Here is an 18415-nt window from a genome sequence, read left to right on the forward strand (position 1 = left end):
ACATATATAAACTTTCCAGATTTGGAGTTTGTAGATTGTTTTGAAATATTTAACTATGCAAACATGTTCACATTTGTTTGTGCTGTAGAATATTATTTTAACAATATAAAGGCATGTTCCATTTGTTTATGCTGCATTTTTTTAATTATGAAAAGAGGTGTTGTGTTTTCACCTTACCTACTTAGAAAACTGATTGGTTCAATAAAAATCTGAATGTGCAATAGTTAGGCAGCAGAGAGATAGGAGGGGCTGGCAGACAGATAGAATATGTTGGAGGAGAATAAGGAACCAAGAGAATGAGGGTAAAAGAAATGGACACAGGACAATCCTGGGGCCAGAAACAGGTAGCCACCATACAGACACTAGAGGAAGCAGAAAAGTAAAACATGTAGAAAGAAAGAAAAAAAGCCCTGAGACAAAATATGGATAATAAGAAACAGTTTAAGTTAACCAGATATGAGCCTAAAGAAGGCCAAGCACTCATAACTAGTAAGAAGTTTCCCTATCATGTTTTGGGTATTGACTGTCTGAGAATGGCCTCTTGCTGTCTCAAAAATGCTGCAACTTCTTTTAGCCTAACTCTTCTACTACCTTTAATATCTCTGAATGTGACAGGCCCAAGGCACACAGTTGTATGAGCTTGTAAATCAGAAATTAAAATGGAGACATAACAACCAACACTAAGGAAATTGAGAGAATCATTAGGTCACACTAGAAAAACTTGTACTCCACAAAATTGGAAAATATAAAAGAAATGGACAAATTTTAGATAGATACCATATAACCAAATTAAATCAAGACCAGGTAAACAATTTAAATAGACCTATAAACTGCAAGGAAATAGAAGCTGTCATCAACCCTCCCCCCCTCAAAAAAAAGAAAAAAGCCAAGGATGAATGGTTTAGTGAAGAATTCTAACAGAACTTCTAAGAAGAGCTAAAACCTATACTTTTCAAAGTGGTCTACATAATAGAAACAGAAGGAACATTGCCAAGCTCTTTTTATGAGACTACAGTTACCCTGATACCAAAACTATACAAAGACTCAACCAAGAAAGAGAATTACAGACCAATCTCACTCATGAACATGGATGCTAAAATACTGACAAACCAACTCCAAGAACACATCAAAAGAAATCATCAATTATGATCAAGTCGACTTCATCCCAGAGATGCAAGACTGGTTCAACATACAAAAAGCTATCAATGTAATTCATCATATAAATATACTGAAAAAAAACATATGATCATTTTATTAGATGCTGAAAAAGTGTTCGACAAAATCCAAGACTACTTCATGATAAAGGTCTTGGAGAGATCAGGGATACAAGGAACATATCTAAATATAATAAAAGCAATATACAGCAAGCCAACAGCCAACATCAAGTTAAATGAAGAGAAACTCAAAGCAGTTCCACTAAAATCAGGAACAAGACAAGGCTGTCCACTCTCTCCATATCTCTACAACATAGTTCTTGAAGTTTCAGCAATAGCAATAAGACAAAAAAAGGAGATTAAGGGGATTCAAATTGGAAAGGAAGAAGTCAAACTTTTGTTATTTGCAGGTGATATGATGGTATGTATGAGTGACCCCAAAAACTCTACCAGAGAACTCCTACAGGTAATAAATACCTTCAGTGATGTGTCAGGATACAAGATCATCTCAAAGAATGCATTTTAAACCTAATGAATTCATTTAAATCTAAGTAATTTATTTTTTTCATAGCTAGTACACTGGGTCCTTTTGTGGAATACTGTAGGGGTAAGTCAGAGTCAATATATGAGACTACAAAGGAGAAAAGGACTTGCCTGGGAAGCAAATTAACATATTAATATGTGTGGAAGGAGATACATCAACATACACATTTAACCAAAGTGACTGTGATCAAGGGACAGATATCACCTCTTGTCTCACAGGAGTGTGACCCAGCAAACAAAGGAGCAGACAAGAACCATTGCTTTGTCCTCTGCACATAGTGAGTCTGGAGATGGCACTTTCTACTTTTGAGTTTCCATGGGGGTAATGGTGAGAAAGTGTTCAGGGTGACTGTGCATTACATTATATTTTGAGCTACAGGAAAACATTGCTTTTGTTACCAAGCTTGGCCTTTGTATGATAACGCAGTAACAATTTACTTCCTTACAGTCAGGATCCTAAACATGTGCACTACTTCTCAGATGTCTGGTTTTCCCTTGATTCCCTGTGTGCCTCACAATCTCTTGTTCTCTTGGATAAGAGGTTCTTTGTACTGCCTTTTCTTTTCCTCTGGAAAATTCACCTGGATGCTTTTATTTCTTCCTCCAACTCCGTCAACTCCCAGAGGACCTACCTAACATTATATGTAAAATTTTGTTGTCCCTTATTTGCTCTACTAATAAGTAGCTTTTCTAGCTTCTCTAAATCACTTTCCAACAGAGAGTAATGTATTACTTATGCCAATTATTTAAATAATCTCTCCCATCTTTAAAATGAGCTGATATGTGTTACTAATATTTGTTTTTACTGGTATAATCCATAAACTTAAATAAGCATTTAATTCATATGAGGCATAAACGTATTTTAAAACTTAAAGTAAACATTCTCATAGATCATTAAAAAACACACAGTATTGCCAGCATTGACTTAATAATGGATTGAGAACTCAGAAACTCTTTCCTTGAACATACATAGTAGTAGATAACTAGGAAAACATTTCAGCCCCAATATGGAGAGTTTTCTTTGCTTACTGTACCTCACTTTTATCTGGTAAGAGAGAGTAAAAGGACTTAGGGAAGAGAAGCTTTCCAACCACACTACAGAAGGACTAATGGAGACAAAGAAGGAGGATGAACCCCAAAGAAGCAGCTAATGATAGAGATATATGTAAAAAAATCACCTTGAAAATAAAACAAAATCCAGGAATCCACTTCAACGCATCGAGTATACACATAGATTAGTGTACAGAAAAGGACTAAAGGATTAATGAGTTTTTTAAATTACTTTTTTCTTTTATTTTTTAATATGCTATAGGACCCAATAAGGTCTTTTTTATTTTTGTAACTGAAAATAATTTTATAAAATATATTCTGATCATGGTTTCTCTACCCTCAACTCCATCCATATTCTCCCCATCTCACTATATATGCAAATCCACAGCTTCTTTCTTTCTCTTTTAAAAACAAACCAACCAAAGAAGAAAGAAAGAAAAAGACCAATAAAAGCAAATAAGAAAAAAAAAGATTAAAATAAAACAAGCAGGAAAAAACAAAAACAAAGAAAAGCACAAGAAACAAACACAAAACCCAAAAAACCACAAAATTCAAAATGGTAACATATAATGAAAAGACTGGCAGTAAAGTAAAAATAATGCCCAAACAAGCTATTATAAAACAAAAATTTTCCAGAAATACCATTGAATTTATTTTGTGTTGACTATTTATTGCTGGGTATGGAGCCTGCCATTAAGTGTGATTTCTATACCCAGTGTGAGTCTACTAGACAAAAATAAAATTTTTGTTTGCAATCAATGTTCTCTTGGGAACACCTTCTGTGTTACTTATGAGAGATCATGTCCCCCTTCACTCTCAGTGCTCATCTGACTTAGACTTGTGAAGGTCCTGGGATGAATTTATATGCTGTGGCAGGATGAGACTCTTTCCTCAGTCTCATCCTTCCTCTCTGGCCCTTGTAATTTAAATTTTAAGATTTGCTTATATTTTAAACCTTGATGTCAAAAAATGATTATATATAGTCATCATAAAACATTGAAATGAGACTCTGCTCTCAAGAGAGAGCTCTTACTTTGCCTTGTGTAGACCATCACAGCAATGTGGCTGTACCATTATGTACTTCCATCAATGTTGTATATAATAGCTTTATGCCTTAACAGCTCCTGGTAGGTAAGTGTTGCTTGTAACTTATGTTCTATAGCAATACCTCGTTACTGGTATAGCTTGTGTTTACTTAATGACATTAGATATTGCATGTCTTTTCATATACTTATGGACTATCATAAGACTCTATGAGTGAATTTTTATCACATTTGTAAATCCTAAGAGTGTATTTTTTAATTTAGATGTTTTAAAATTATTAACAAAATGTGAGCCTTGTCTGAAAGTCAGAGAGTTTGAGCTCATTTCACTCTCTCAAGGTTATTGATAAAAGGTGTAGCTACACACCCTGCCCTAGGATATGGTTACTTGGTGTTTTGGACATTAAGATGGTACATAGAGGTATATCTGCTCCATCCTGACCAAAAGTCAGAAAATTCAAGAAAACTTCTGTTCTTTCTTTTGAAATAGGAGGTTTGACATAGCGAGTAGCTACCTTCAGGATACTTGGTCTAGGGTGGAGTCACTGCCCAAACAACAGAATGCTTAACTCAGGATTAGTTGTTTGATGTCTCAAATATTGGGGCAAGAACTATTCTGGTTGTCCTTTGTATCATGTTAAAGCAATCGTTTGCCCTGTCCCTTCTTTTATATTGGGGTATAAAAGTGTATGAAAAATTAAACACAGGTAAAATCAGAAGTCTTAGCTCAGAATTCAGCATTCAGTATTCACTGAGTTGCCTTCCCAATACTACTCTGTATCTCTATGTTTCTTTCTTATTTATGTTCCTCCTACCTAATTTTTCCAAGCCCCATGACCATACCCTGGAATCTATGAACCCATCATGGCTAGGACTGCATCAAAAGTCACACCAAAAAGTGGTTCCCGACAAACCATATATGGTATTAGAAGATGAGGATTTTTTTAAAGGTAAGAATTAAAATCATAGATGAATATACATCCAGGAGAGAACTGTTATAACATTTTAGTACATGAATTTTCTGTTTTTTTTTTTTAATAGAAATGTATAAGCTACAAACTGATAACCTCAATTTCTTTGGTTACATAAGTGTTCAAAGGTCCCAAAGAATCAGAATGACTCAAATGTTACTGGCTGAGTAATAAATCTTAGATTCATTACTACCCCAAATCACAAATGCAAATTAAGAAAGGAGGATAGAGCCAAGTGTGGCAGTTCTCAAATTGTGGGTTTCAAGCCCTTTCAAAAATTTCTGTCTCCAAAAATATTTATATAACAATTCAAAAGAGTAGCACAATTCCAGCCATGAAATAGAAACACAAATAATTTTATGGTTGGGGATCACCACAGCATGAGGCAGTGTATTTGAGGGTGACAGCATTGGGGAGGTAATTCCATCAAGTGGGAAAACAAGGCAAAATAAATAGTCTGCACTTCAAAGTAAGATCATGCCTCAAAAAAAAAAAAAATGGCAAAAGGCAAAATAAAGGAGAAAAGTCCCAAGACTAACCAGAGAAATGGCAATGCCACACTACCAGACGTGGTATAGGTGCAGAAGGAAGCTATTGGTGAAAAGTCTTGGAAATTGAAACTCTGATTACTGACCTTAAAATATTCTCCCCTTAAATGGCTCATAGGCTCTTCTGCATTGTACCCTGAGCCATGAACTTTGACGAAGACAAGCCATCAAGAACTGAGTGTTCCAAGGTCTTTTATATGGGAATTTAGGAGTGTCTTCATTTGTGTTTACATTTGCCCAATTAATGTTTTTTTAATCTTTGTATTGTTTTCAATTTAGCTTACATTTAGCTTCCTTATGGAGACGACTATATTAATATGATGTCACTTTAGAACTGAGTTGTATTTTAATGATTTATATAAAACAATGGTTCAATATGTGACTTTTGATCAGGCTTGTGATGGGATGCACAATAAAGTCTAAGATTGTTTCCCAAACTGACAGAGGGAGGAGTCATATTCTAACCAGAAGCAAGTCACCAAGATATATGATTGATTTTGAACTGACTTGGAACAACACATCCATGCCCTACAAATAAAAGATTTCACTTTTATTTCAATGACTTAAGTGTAATAAGAATAATAAAGAATTAATTAAAGACTGGATAGGCGAAATAAATAAAAAAACATACATCAGGAAGGATAAGGTAACATGAAAATATTTATAATAGAAGAGAAAATGAAGAAAGGTTATTATGTATATTAATAGGACTACTTTCCCCAAATCCCTTATATTCAGTTCATCCCAAAATCTATTATGTTTCTTACCCATGGGATTGTAAGATATCTTCTCTGATATTGCTAGACTATTATTCTGCATTTTCATTTTGTAACATAACAGAAAATTTGAGAACATAATTAAAAAAGAAGCTATTTGCCCTTCTTTCACATAAAAATTGAAAAGAAAGTTGTGGTACAGATCCCAAGGCCCATCACTTTCCCTTGCTGGGTGCATTTGCTGAGACTGCAATAACTAAGCTTCACTCTAACAATGCCTACTGCTTTCTAAAGCCCAGGAGCAGGAACATTTTCCACAGTGATTACAGAAATGAATTTGACCCTCAATAGTCAAGGTTTGATGCTGGCTATTGTGTGCTAGACATTTGACCTTAGCATGGTTTTCTGTGATGTCTAAATCTCTGTTTCTTAAGTTGACTTACAGAGTTAATTTATGTGTCTACTCTCAAAAAAAAAAAATAGTGCTCAAGCTATAGGTATTACTTTTTCCAAAGAAGTTCTTAACCCTTCACCCGTATTGGCTCATTTTCTTTTTTTCTTTTTTTTCTGTTGTTAAACACTGTTTTTTTTTTTTTTTTCACCAATAAATGCTTTTATACTTCCATTGGTGCTAGTCTTGCTGACTTTAGGTATTTTTTCCCCAAAGTTGGTCTTAGGATATCTGGCAGAATTTATTTTCATCCTACTACTTGTTAAAAGATTTTAAGGTAAACAAACAAACAAACAAAAAACTAAAGGGGATTTAAAAACAAGACAGAGTTAATTTTTAACACTCCTAGAAATTGTCCTAAATGTATCACAGCTGGACTTAAATCAATTTACATGAATCCTATGTTTTAAAAAAAAAGGAATCCAGTCTATGTCATTATTAAGTCTTCGCACAGAGTATCTGGTAAACATCATTAGTTCAGGGAGCTGTTTCATGTGGTAGGTGAGTCTGCAGAGTGGAAGGAAGTACAAATGAGCTTCTGGCATTTTCAAGTATCTACAGAGTTATTGAGGATTGTGTCCTCAAGTTCATTAATGTTTTTAAAACACAGTCTAAGCGACCCTGAGTACAAGCTGCTTCCTCTCTAACTTTGAGAAAAGAAAAACTCATGGAAAAAAAAAGTTATTTTTAACAACATTATTTGTTTTTGCTCTTCTGTTTTTTGTGTTTTTTTTTTTCATATTTCAGAGGCACAACGAGAATGCCAATTAGGGTGCTGTGTACAAGGTTTTTATTGAAGATATAAGAGAGCAGCCAGAGGCATCTGGAAAAGTCCAGAGCCTAGAGAGAGAGTCAACTGAACACCTCCAATAGACTACAAGACAAGAACTATTCGTGAGAGGGAGAATAACAGCAGATGATAGAGACTAGAGAAAGACATGGTGAGACTACCCTGACCAGAAACCTAAATAGTGAGACTATCTGGGTTCAAAGAAGGGTGAGTAGCTCAGGAAGGGAAGGGCCAGGAGTCTGGTGTGGGGGCTTTGAGATTCATAACCAGTATTGTGTATAAAAACTGATGGAATCTGGAAGCTAGTGTGGACCTTAATTATACTGACAAGAACCACAGGTTCGTGTTTCCTGGAGAGTCCTGTTTCCATTTTGACTAAGATAGGGAAAGGACTCCTTTTGGTAGATGGGAACCAGCTTCATAAGATCTTGGGGAATGCTGGCTTTAACAAACAGCCAGAAATCCTCCTACACTCCCGGTTAGGCTTATTTCTGGATATTTGGACTGTCCTATGGAGTTTGGGGAATTGGAGCTTCCCATGGACCTGATAGTAAGTAATGGGCCTTTATTTATATTTAGTTATATGGCAGAGTTGATTATAAGTAAGGGAAGAGTTAAGTTCACATGAAGAGAGATTCTATCATGCAAGAAAAAAGAACAGTTTTTCAGATGAAAGCAACCTTAAAAATAAAATAAAAAAAATTTCAATCAGTTTGTTTCTTCAGAACTTAACATTTCACTTCAGCGTTGTCCAATGAAAGCAATACATAGACAGAAGGACCTCCCACACCATCTAAAGAAAACAGAGATGTGAATGTTTGTCCCTGGATGCTAAGCTGATAGGATGTGGAAAGGTGACCACAGTATGCTGCAACCCCTTTTCTCATCTGTGCAATGTAATCAGTAGGGGGTGCCCCACACTCATTCTCACTCAGCACATCTCTTGTAACAGGGATCAGCTTCAGCGTTTCTAGTTTAGACAACAGCCACAAACAGGAACCCAATAATTGTAACCAACAGTCTATGTAGGTCTTGTCACTCATTTTTCTAAAAGTTTGATCATTAACTTTTAGCGTAGAATTATCACTAACATAAACTTTACATTGAGGACATTGAAAATTATGAGCTCTGGTTTCAGCTAAACAGGTTTGTCTCTGTTTTGCTTCTAAATATTTTAGTCATTTATCGTGTGTGTGTGTGTGTGTGTGGTGTCTTGGCATATGTGTGGGAGTTATAGGACAACTTGATGGAGTCACGTCTGTCATTCTACCTTGCAGGTCTTGTGGAATGAACTCAGGTTGTCAGTCAGGTTTAGTGGCAGTCATCTTTACTCCCTGCCTATGTATAAAAAAAAAAAATCTTCTTTACCTTTTGTTGTTGTTGTTTGCTTGTTTGGTTTTTTTTTTTTTTTTTTTTTTTTTTTTTTTTTTTTTTTTTTTTTTTTTTTTTTTTTTTTTTTTTTTTTTTTTTTTTTTTTTTTTTTTGACACAGGGTTTCTCTGAGTAGCTTTGGCTGTCCTGGAACTCTCTGTAGACCAGGCTGGCCTTGCAGCTTAGACCTGCCTGCCTCTGCCTCGCAAATGCTGAGATTAAAGGTGTGCACCACCTGGCATCATCTTATTTTCTTCTTTTAAGTAATTAATTAGTTAGTTTTTTTTTTTACATACCAATCCCAGTTCCCCCTCCCTCTTTTCCTTCTTTCCTCACCTTTTCCCCCACCCATTCCCCATGAACTCCTCAGAGAGAGCTTAAGGCTTCCCCTGGGAAGTCAATTAAGTCTCTGTCATCACCTGGTTGAGGCAGGACCAAACGCCCCCCCCACACACACACCACACACCCATGCCTAGGCTAAGTAAGGTAGCTCTCCATTAAGAATGGCCTCCACAAATTCAGTTCGTGTATTAGGGTTAGAGCCTGGTCTCACTGCCAGTTTTTCCACACACTGCCCAAACACCTTCACCTTATTTTCTAAAACTAGCCCTATACTTGGCTATGAACAGATGCATTAAAAAAGCGGGTATGTGAGGGGAGGATAAATGAATGGGTTCAGATAAGCGTCTTAAACAGTTTAGGAAATATTCTACAAATTACCTATGATTAAGTCAAGAATACAAATTAAGCCTTTGGATTTGTACCTCCATAATCATAGTACTAAACTTGCTTTGTACAAGGAGTCTGTGGAAATGACAGCGGCAGGGGTGGGCTTGGGGGAGGTGGAGGCAGAAGGAGAATAAGGAGCGTGCCTGAGTTCTACTCAGCATTACATAAAGAGCTCTTTCCTCTGTGTCCCCTTATATCTCCACGGATGAGGTCTTGTATTATCACAGAAACGACAGTTAGTTTTATGGGTAAAATCAATACTTATTTAGTGAAAACATGCAATGGCTCCAAACTTTAGACTCCCTCTTGTACGCACAGCAGCCGCTGAGGTTGCACTGGGCTTGGTCGCCAGTCGGCTCACCCAACTCATCCATCTAGTGCCTCTGTTGTTTACCCAACTGGCTCCTGTTTCAGCAGCTCCTTGGAAGCCTATATTCGGAACCGGAATGCAGCCTGAGAACACGTGTGTGGGCTGAGGAGTGGGAGGAGGTTCACACTGTGATCACAGCCCAGTCTGTGCCTGCCTCTGCTCCAAGGACAGGAGCTTGCACTAAACCTGCAGAGGAAAACCTGCGTGGTCCACAGCAGATGGCAGTGGGAGGAAAATGGTTTCTCTCCCGGTGGACGCCGTGCCACCAATATTGCTCGTCTACGTGTAACAAATAAATGTGCTTCGGAGTAGAGTGGCGGAGAACTACCCACACGAGTTAAGTCAGAGTGTGGGTCAGTGCCAACGGTTTGCTGTACTGTGATTTTCGTCTAGAGAAGTATATTTTCACACCTACAGGGCCATCAGCTTCAGGCATCTCTGCATCAGTTGAGATTAAGTTCCCTTTAATTAAGAGATAAAAACGGGTGAGGAATTTCTTATTCCAGAGATGGCTGCAAATTTAGAAGTAACAAAAAGGGGGGGGGGGGGAAATCCAAACACTGTAAAGTAAGCAATGCTTTTGTAAACTTTTCGAAGTCTTTCTGTGGCTCTATACTAGGAGGGATGTTTTGCGAGGCTCTTTCTGCTGCCTTGCTCTCTGGGCTCCGAAATTAGAGGCTCTCATTGTTGAAGACCCAAATAAATAACTCAGGACTTTGACATATTTGGGAAACTAATGAAATATCATTATAAGAAAAATGCATATTAAATGCTAATAGTGAAATATGATCGAAGACAATGGATAGCTACATTTGTAAAGTCAATTTATAGTGGCAAACAAACAAACAAAAAAGACTGCCAGATACATTGTAGATAACTCATTTTCATGCCTCTCTGGACACTTGACCTCAGGTCTTCACCAGCTCAGGAAGCAGTCTCCTGAAATAAATTATTTGCCAAGGGACGATTCAAAAGTCGACTGTGTTTGGGTTTGATCTACATATTTCGGCTAACAAGGGGATATTTTAAAGATAATGTTTTGAGCTATTCGAGTGCACTAGAGATCAGTAAGCCTGACTGCACAGTAATGATGGACTGACCGACAGACAAGTGGGGGAGGGGGAGGCTCTTCATTATAGATGGACACGTCTTGATGAACTCAAGCTGTAACCTGCAGTCTTTAATTTAAACTAGCTCCTTAGCCAGAGAAGGCAATGATTTGCCATGCGGCTTACTCATTTACTGCTGATCACCAGGATTCCCACATCTGAAATCCCCAGCATTCAGAAACCTGTAAGAGGATTCGTGCACGTGTTCCACTTTGTGCTGCTGATTTGCAAAACAATGAGGCCAGTAATGATGCGAAAGATTGAACCGGCTCTCCTAGTGTCTCCTCTGTCTGAACTGATTGTTATTTGTAAAGGAGGGTCTTTGGAAGCCTGCTGTTCCCACAGGATGAGGAGCAGTTGGGCACTGGTTGAGGATGACATCCTGTGTCAGGGATCAGAAATCAGCCAGTTAATAGCTTTGCACTCAGAATTGTCTAACATTTTTTTTTTTGCTTTGTTAAAGGCCAATTTTCTAACACATAGTCATTTTCACATCCTTGATATATCGTCGACTGCACGATTCTTCAAAAATAGCTCCGGTTTAAGTGATTTCTTTTCCGAAGCAAGATAATTTGCTAAATATTTTATGTACCCAACCACTTTGTAATTCATGTTGATGTAATCCAGATCCAAGAAACACAAAACAGTTCTCGTGAGTATAAAAAACAGTGAGCACTCAGGGTTGAGATTATGTTACAAGTGCTCTTATAACAAGAATTTGTTTTAGCTGAAGGTGAAGCCATCTTTTCTCTCCCTGTCAGAAAGGTCTAATCTGTGTTGTTGCCAGTACACACAGCTATTTTCAATATCCCAGCAAAGAATTGAGAAAAGTGTCATTTTCAAGTCTTTGCTATTGATAACATAAATAGATATGAACTTATTTAAGCTTTGGAAACATAAATATTTTAGCAAGGTATAAAGCTAAAGAAAATTTAATAAAACTTCAAAAACAGTATTAAAACTGGCTAAGAAAATATTTAGAAATTATTACTTTAATTATGTTCCTATACACATAAACACACACAGGATGAAAAAAAAATTCCCTTCCTTTTGAAAGATAATAGCCAAATATTGTTTCAAGGAGTGTATAATTAGTGATTGAAAGAATAAAGAGAGAGAGAAATGGATAAGAGGAAGGAAGGCTCATGGAAATGTATAAATGACATCCTCTTTATTCTGTATTATAAGTAAAATTTCTTCATCTCATGGTCCCTTCAGTAACATCCTTAAAGAGCTAGCCAAAACATATTGTTCATTAATCACTTATCTAAACGCCAGACCTAAGAACAAAAGAGAATAGGAAGAAGAAGAAGAAAAAAAAGAATTCTATCATTGCTTTCTTCCTCTTCCTCCTCCACAATTCTCCTCCACCCTCCTCCCCCACAGCATCTGGCCTCCAGCTCCAGCTTAGGTTTGGTAATCTGCCTTTTGTGAATTAAGAACATTTCTTGGCAGTTTCTCCTTACCCCTGGGGTGCATGACACATTGACCTGTGTGACACTGAGTCAGACTGCTCCCATCTCGCTCGATCTCTACCATTGCCAGTAAATACCATCACTCCTGAGGCAAGTGAGACTGTAGGACCAGAAACAGCAGCAGGTGCTGCATCTGCCAGGAGGGACCAGAGTTAAGAAGTGTGGATGACTCAGTGACAGTTCGATTGATTTTTTCCCCCTTTTTGGGGGTGAGGATATGATGCAGAAGAAATGCCTCAGCAGCTAGTGCCTCATGGCAACGAGATTTGCACTGTGCTGTTATTTTTAGCTGGGTTCATGAAGTGTGAGGCTATATTACTAATAATGCTACACATTGTTCATTTATAGATCACTGTTTGGGGACCCAGTTGCTGCCACCTGATTAAATGTGCATGCCAGGGCTTGCAGTGATTTCCTAATTTAGTTTCTACTTTCCAAATTGATTTGAAAAAAACAGCACTGTTCTTGTTTTATGCCTTCAAAGCAGTGAAGCTTCCTTTATTTCTAACACTGTGACTCAGCATAGGCTAGTCATCAAAGATTAAATAATGTTTTTTATTGTTCCTGTTTTGTTCTTATCGTAAAAGTGACTAGAATATTACTCTGCAGTATTATTGACTATTTATAAACATAAATTTACATGGTCACATTTGTCCAGGTTGATTGGAACTGCCCTAGCTATTATGTAATGAAAGAATGATGTGTGCTATTTCAACACTTGCTAGCTAGATATACAAAAATGTCCCTCATAACATTTTCCCCAGACACAATTCAGCTTGCCCAAGAAGTTTTTGTCTTTAGCCAATTATAAAATCAATACAATAATTTCATAAAACTTTTAAAGGAATAACATTTTCTAAGAAGCAGTATTTTTCTTAAATTGGTGAATGAATACAATCTTCCATTGGCTTCCGTTATATTTCATGAGTCTTGTTCTTGCAGGTGATCAAAAATTGCTATTCACTCACCAATATTACTGCCCTCAGTCACTCTTCTCTGATATTGTAAAGTGGTAAAGATATTTGGAAAAAGAAAACAAGTTGTGTGAAGAAAACTGTATTATTTTATATGTGCCCCAAAGGGATATTTAAAAATTCACTCAAAATTCTATTGTGGTAAATTTTTATTTACAGCCAACAAACATTTATAAATATAAATGCTAGATTGATGAGCTTTTACCACACTGCAAAATATAAAATATTCAAAATGCTCATCTTTAAATTCTGTTGACTGAAATTGAAGAAACACCACATACATCGAAGATTAAAAGCAAAACCAATATGTCGTACAAACTAGAAACAAAGAGTTTAACACAACAGTATTCCAGGAATTCTACATATAATGCATAGACAGTTCTAGGGATTATCTCTTAACGGCTTCATTTTAAACAGAAGTAACCTAGGTTAAGAATGTATAATTCAATTGCTTAAAAAAAAGAAAAGAAAGAAAGAAAGCAATGTGGGATGAGGCTGATATGCAAACCCATGTGTTACTGAGGCAGATGGCAGACTGCAGGATTTTCTTAGAGTCATAGTGGCATGAATCTTTTGAGAGGACAACATGTTCAGTCTGAAAAATCTGGGGTTGCTTCAACTGGATTGACAGTTGAGATAGGTGTAGAGATACTTCATATGTATTTTAATAAGTAAATCTTGCCAGAAGATCAGAGAGTAAATTGCCTCATTGGTCAGTCTTACATTTGGCGCCCAACATTTGGGGTATGAAATGTAGCATGATTCATAAAAACACAGAGATAGATATTGGGGTTTTCTCTTAAGATCAGAAAAGCAAAACATCCAACCACTGACTCTTCTACTTCAGTCAGAATGGACGATCCTGCCTCCAGGAATCTCAGAAAGAGAGATGACGCCTCCCATCTTATATTCCTCGCTAGGGCTGGTATTAAAGGTGTGCATGAGTATTGCTTAGTTTCTATGGCAAACTAGTGTGCCTACTGGAATAAAGGTGTGTGCCACCACTACTAGGTCTGTAAGGCTGAACAAGGCTGCCTTTCATAAATTCATTTCATATTTATGACATCCAATTAATAAGTCTGATTAATTATAAAATGCAGCCTCCCTCAGCAACTGTTCACTGTTTACCTTGTTTTATTTTACTCAGATATTCCTTCAGTTATTAGTATATTCAGAAAAACATTGACCACCTACTGTGTGTTGTCATTTTTCATATATGAAGGACATAACGTTTACACTGCTCTTTTAATCTGCTTTATTGTAATTTTTATGAAATAATCATCCAAGAAACCATCTAGGTTTTAAATTTCCATTTTTCTTGCCCTACTTTCTCATCCTTCTTCCTAAATTGTATCTGTATGTATATTTTACAGTTTTGAACTTAGAGTATTTTGGATTAACATCAAAATTTGACCGTTACCATCTACTTAATTTTTTATTTCTGCCTTAACGCCTTTTTTAATTTGAAAATAGATTTTTAAGACTATAGATTCTGATTGTTGTTTTCCCTCCTCCAACTTCTCCCAGATCCCCTCTACTTACTTATCCAGATTGATACCCCTTCCTTCTTTCTTCATTCCTTTCTTTTTTTCTTCCTTCCTTCCTTTCTTCCTTGTCTTTTATTCTTTTCTTCATTAGGCTATAATCAAGTATATAATAGTAACAATAGTAATAATTGTTTCGGTGGAAGTTCTGCCTCAGCTCCCACTCCTCTCTCTTTGAACCCCACCCCTAAGAAAGCCCACCAAGGGGTGGCTCCTCCCCCTGAGATGCTCAAGACCACACCTACAAGGAATTTAAAATGTAGTCTCTAGACCTGCTAAGTGATTTCTCTCCCAAGCCCCAGACCACCTGGAGTGGCTTTGCTCAGATTAAACTCTGTTTTATTAATTGAACTTGATTTGGATTACTGCGTTGGCAGAGAGGCTTAATATTGGGGTTTGAAAACCTTTCAATACTACTACTACTAGTAATAATAATAATAATAACAATAATAATAATGTATAAATGAAACAAACAAGACAGAATAGGTCAAAACAAACAGAAAAATAACTAAATAAAATGCTCAAGTAATATGCATGAATACAGAAACATGAATTCAGACACATAAATATCTCATAAAAACCACAAAACTGAAAGTTACAATTTATACACAAAGAACAGGTTAACAAACAAAGAGAAAACCTCAAACAAAGCATTATAAGACAAATGTTATCATTGAATTTACTTTTGTATTGTCACATACTTCTGGGCATGGGACCTAGTGAAAAGAGTGGTTTGCATACACAGTGAAACTCTGCTGTAGGGAATTTATCATTTGTAAGTGGTTATCAACTGGAGATAACTTTTGGGTTAGGGATGTGGGCATGGGTCGACTTTCCTTTCCAGCTCTGGGATTCTATCATGTATAGATCTGGGCAGGCTCTCTGCCTGCTGCCATAGTTTCTATGAATTCACATGTGCATCTATCCCGTTGTTTTAGAAGGCCTTGTTTCCTTAGCATTCCTTATTCTATCTGGGTCTTATACTCTTTCTTTCTTCTCTTTATACAGGGTTCTCTGAGACTCGAATGCAGGAAATAGATGGAGACATCTCATTTAAGATTGAGTGTTCCAAGGTCTTTCATTCTCTGCATACTGTCCAATTGTGATTCTTTTTTTTTTATTAAAAAAATTCTGCCTCCTCCCCGCCTCCCATTTCCCCCCTCTTCTCCTCCTCCCCCTACTCCTCTCCCCCTCCCCCCACTCTATTCCCCCTCCCTCTCCAGTCTTAAGAGCAGTCTGGATTCCCTGCCCTGTGGGAAGTCCAAGGTCCTCCCCTCTCCATCTAGGTCCAGGAAGGCCATTGATTCTTTACTTTAATTCCCATCTGCAAGAGGAAGCTTCTCTGATCATGGCTGAGTGAGATATTGATCTATGAATCCAGTAAAATTTCATTAGAAGTCATTTTATTAACATGTTACTTTAGTAAAGCATTAGTATTTTGTTTTCCTTGGTCAACTGAGCAGTGTTGGGGCTAGGTTCTATCTTACAGAGTGGGCCTTAACTCCCCTCAGATTCAGATATTGTTTAGTTATCCCCTTAACTTTCATACCCCTGTTGCACCATAATGACTTTCAGGCATGTTACCATTATAAATCAAAGTTTTCCTAGCTGGCTTGGTGGTTCTCTTTCAAATTTGGTAGTGGGCAGAGTACCTTCCAGTACTGTGAACATTAGTAAGTTGGGATAAAAGCTCTATGTAGGTGCCAGTTCAACTTTCGCATGTTTATTGAATTATGTAGGTATTGTCTTCAGCAATAGGCCCTTACCATAAGTTTATTGCGAGCAACCAATAGCCTTGGTATGTTACGGGTACCCATGGGTTCTCTTTGATCAATAACTCACTTACATGTAACTTATTCAAAACTCCACTTGGTGTTAATAGATGTCCAGTGAGAACTCCATCTCCCCTGTTATTTGATGTCATTAGAATCTGATGTGGGAGGTGATGCATGCTATGAATTTGTATTACTGCCATTGGTTAATAATGAAGCTGCTTTCAGCCAATGGCTTAACAAAATATAGCCTGGCTAAAAGAGATAAAGTAGGGAGAGTTAGTAAGAAGCCATGTAAGCCTGGTGGTGGTTGCGTGCTCCTTTAATCCCATCACTCTTGAGGCAGAGGCAGGCAGATCTCTATAAGTTTGAGGACAGCCTGGTCTATAAGAGCTAGTTTCAGGCCAGGCTGCAAAGCTACAGAGAAACCCTGTCTCCTAAAACAAAAACAAAAACAAGCAAACAAAAGAAGTCGTGTAGCCACCACCAGGGACAGACACTCCCACTGGAGACTGCTAAAACTTATCCAGTAGGCCACTATCTGGTGAGATGCACAGATTAATGAAGAAGGGTTAGTTTAGGATATAAGAGCAAGCTAGAAATCTGCTTAAGCTATTGTCCAAACAGTATTGCAATTAATACAGATTTCTGAGTGATTATTTCATGGTCTGGGCAGCCGGGATCAAACAAGCAGCCTCCCGCAATGAAGATCATACAAGCAGCCTTTCCCTGAAAAGATCATACAATTGTGTGAGTTTTCATAGAACCGATCAAATGGCCCTAGTCTACCAGTCCTTCCCCATATTCTCTTTCTTATTTCCCTCTTCCCTTCCCTTCTCTGTTTGATTCTCCAACACTACCATCTACAATCCAAGCATAACTGCCATTGCTGGGGTGACCCAAACTTCTCCCCTGGTCCCTTATTCTATACCTAACATTTCTGGTTATATGGATTATAGTCTGCTTACTGAAAATGTGACAACTAACATGTATATATAAACAAATACTCACCATATTTGTCTTTTTGTGTCTGAGTTTCACTCAGGATAAAATTTCTAGTTTCATTCATTTATCTGTGAACATCATAATTTCATTGTTTTTAATAGCTGAGTAATATTCCACTGTGTAAATGATTGCATGTATTTTTATTCATTCTTCTGTTGAGGGACACCTATTTTTTTCCAGTTTTTGCATATCATAAGTAGAGCGGAAATGAACATGGTTAAGTCCCTCTGTACTAGGATGTACAGTGTTTGGGGCATATAGGCAAGAATGGTTTAGTTAGACTTTGAGAAGAATTTATTCCCAGCTTTCTGAGGAACTGCCACACTGATTTCCACAGTAGCTTTACAAGTTTTCATTCCCATCAGCAATGGGTGAACATTCTCCTTACTCTGCATCCTTCCCAGTGTGAACTGTTATTTGTTTAATTGATTTTTTGTCATTCTGGCTAGTGTAAAATAAAACCTCAAATTTGATTTGCATTTCCCTGATGACTAAGGATGCCAAACATTTCTTTAAATGTTTCTCTGCCATTTGTGCTACCTCTTTTAGAATACTCTGTTTCTATCTGTACTCTTTTTTAATTGGGTTATTTGTGTTTTTGATGTTCAAGATTTTATTTTTTTATATATTTAGATATTATCCCTCTATCAGATCTGTAGTTGCTAAAAATCCTATGATAATAATAAAAATATAAGTACTAATAAAATAAAAATAGAATGAAATGAATCAGTCTTAAATTTTCTGATACTTTCATTTTTTGTTGAAACTGAAATATAATAGAATATGTAGATAGAAATTTTA

This window comes from Alexandromys fortis, unplaced genomic scaffold (assembly GCF_014885135.2).
Source record: "Alexandromys fortis isolate MF-2015 unplaced genomic scaffold, M_Fortis_MF-2015_v1.1 scaffold_2_26212498_36691700, whole genome shotgun sequence".
Taxonomy (NCBI): Eukaryota; Metazoa; Chordata; class Mammalia; order Rodentia; family Cricetidae; genus Alexandromys; species Alexandromys fortis.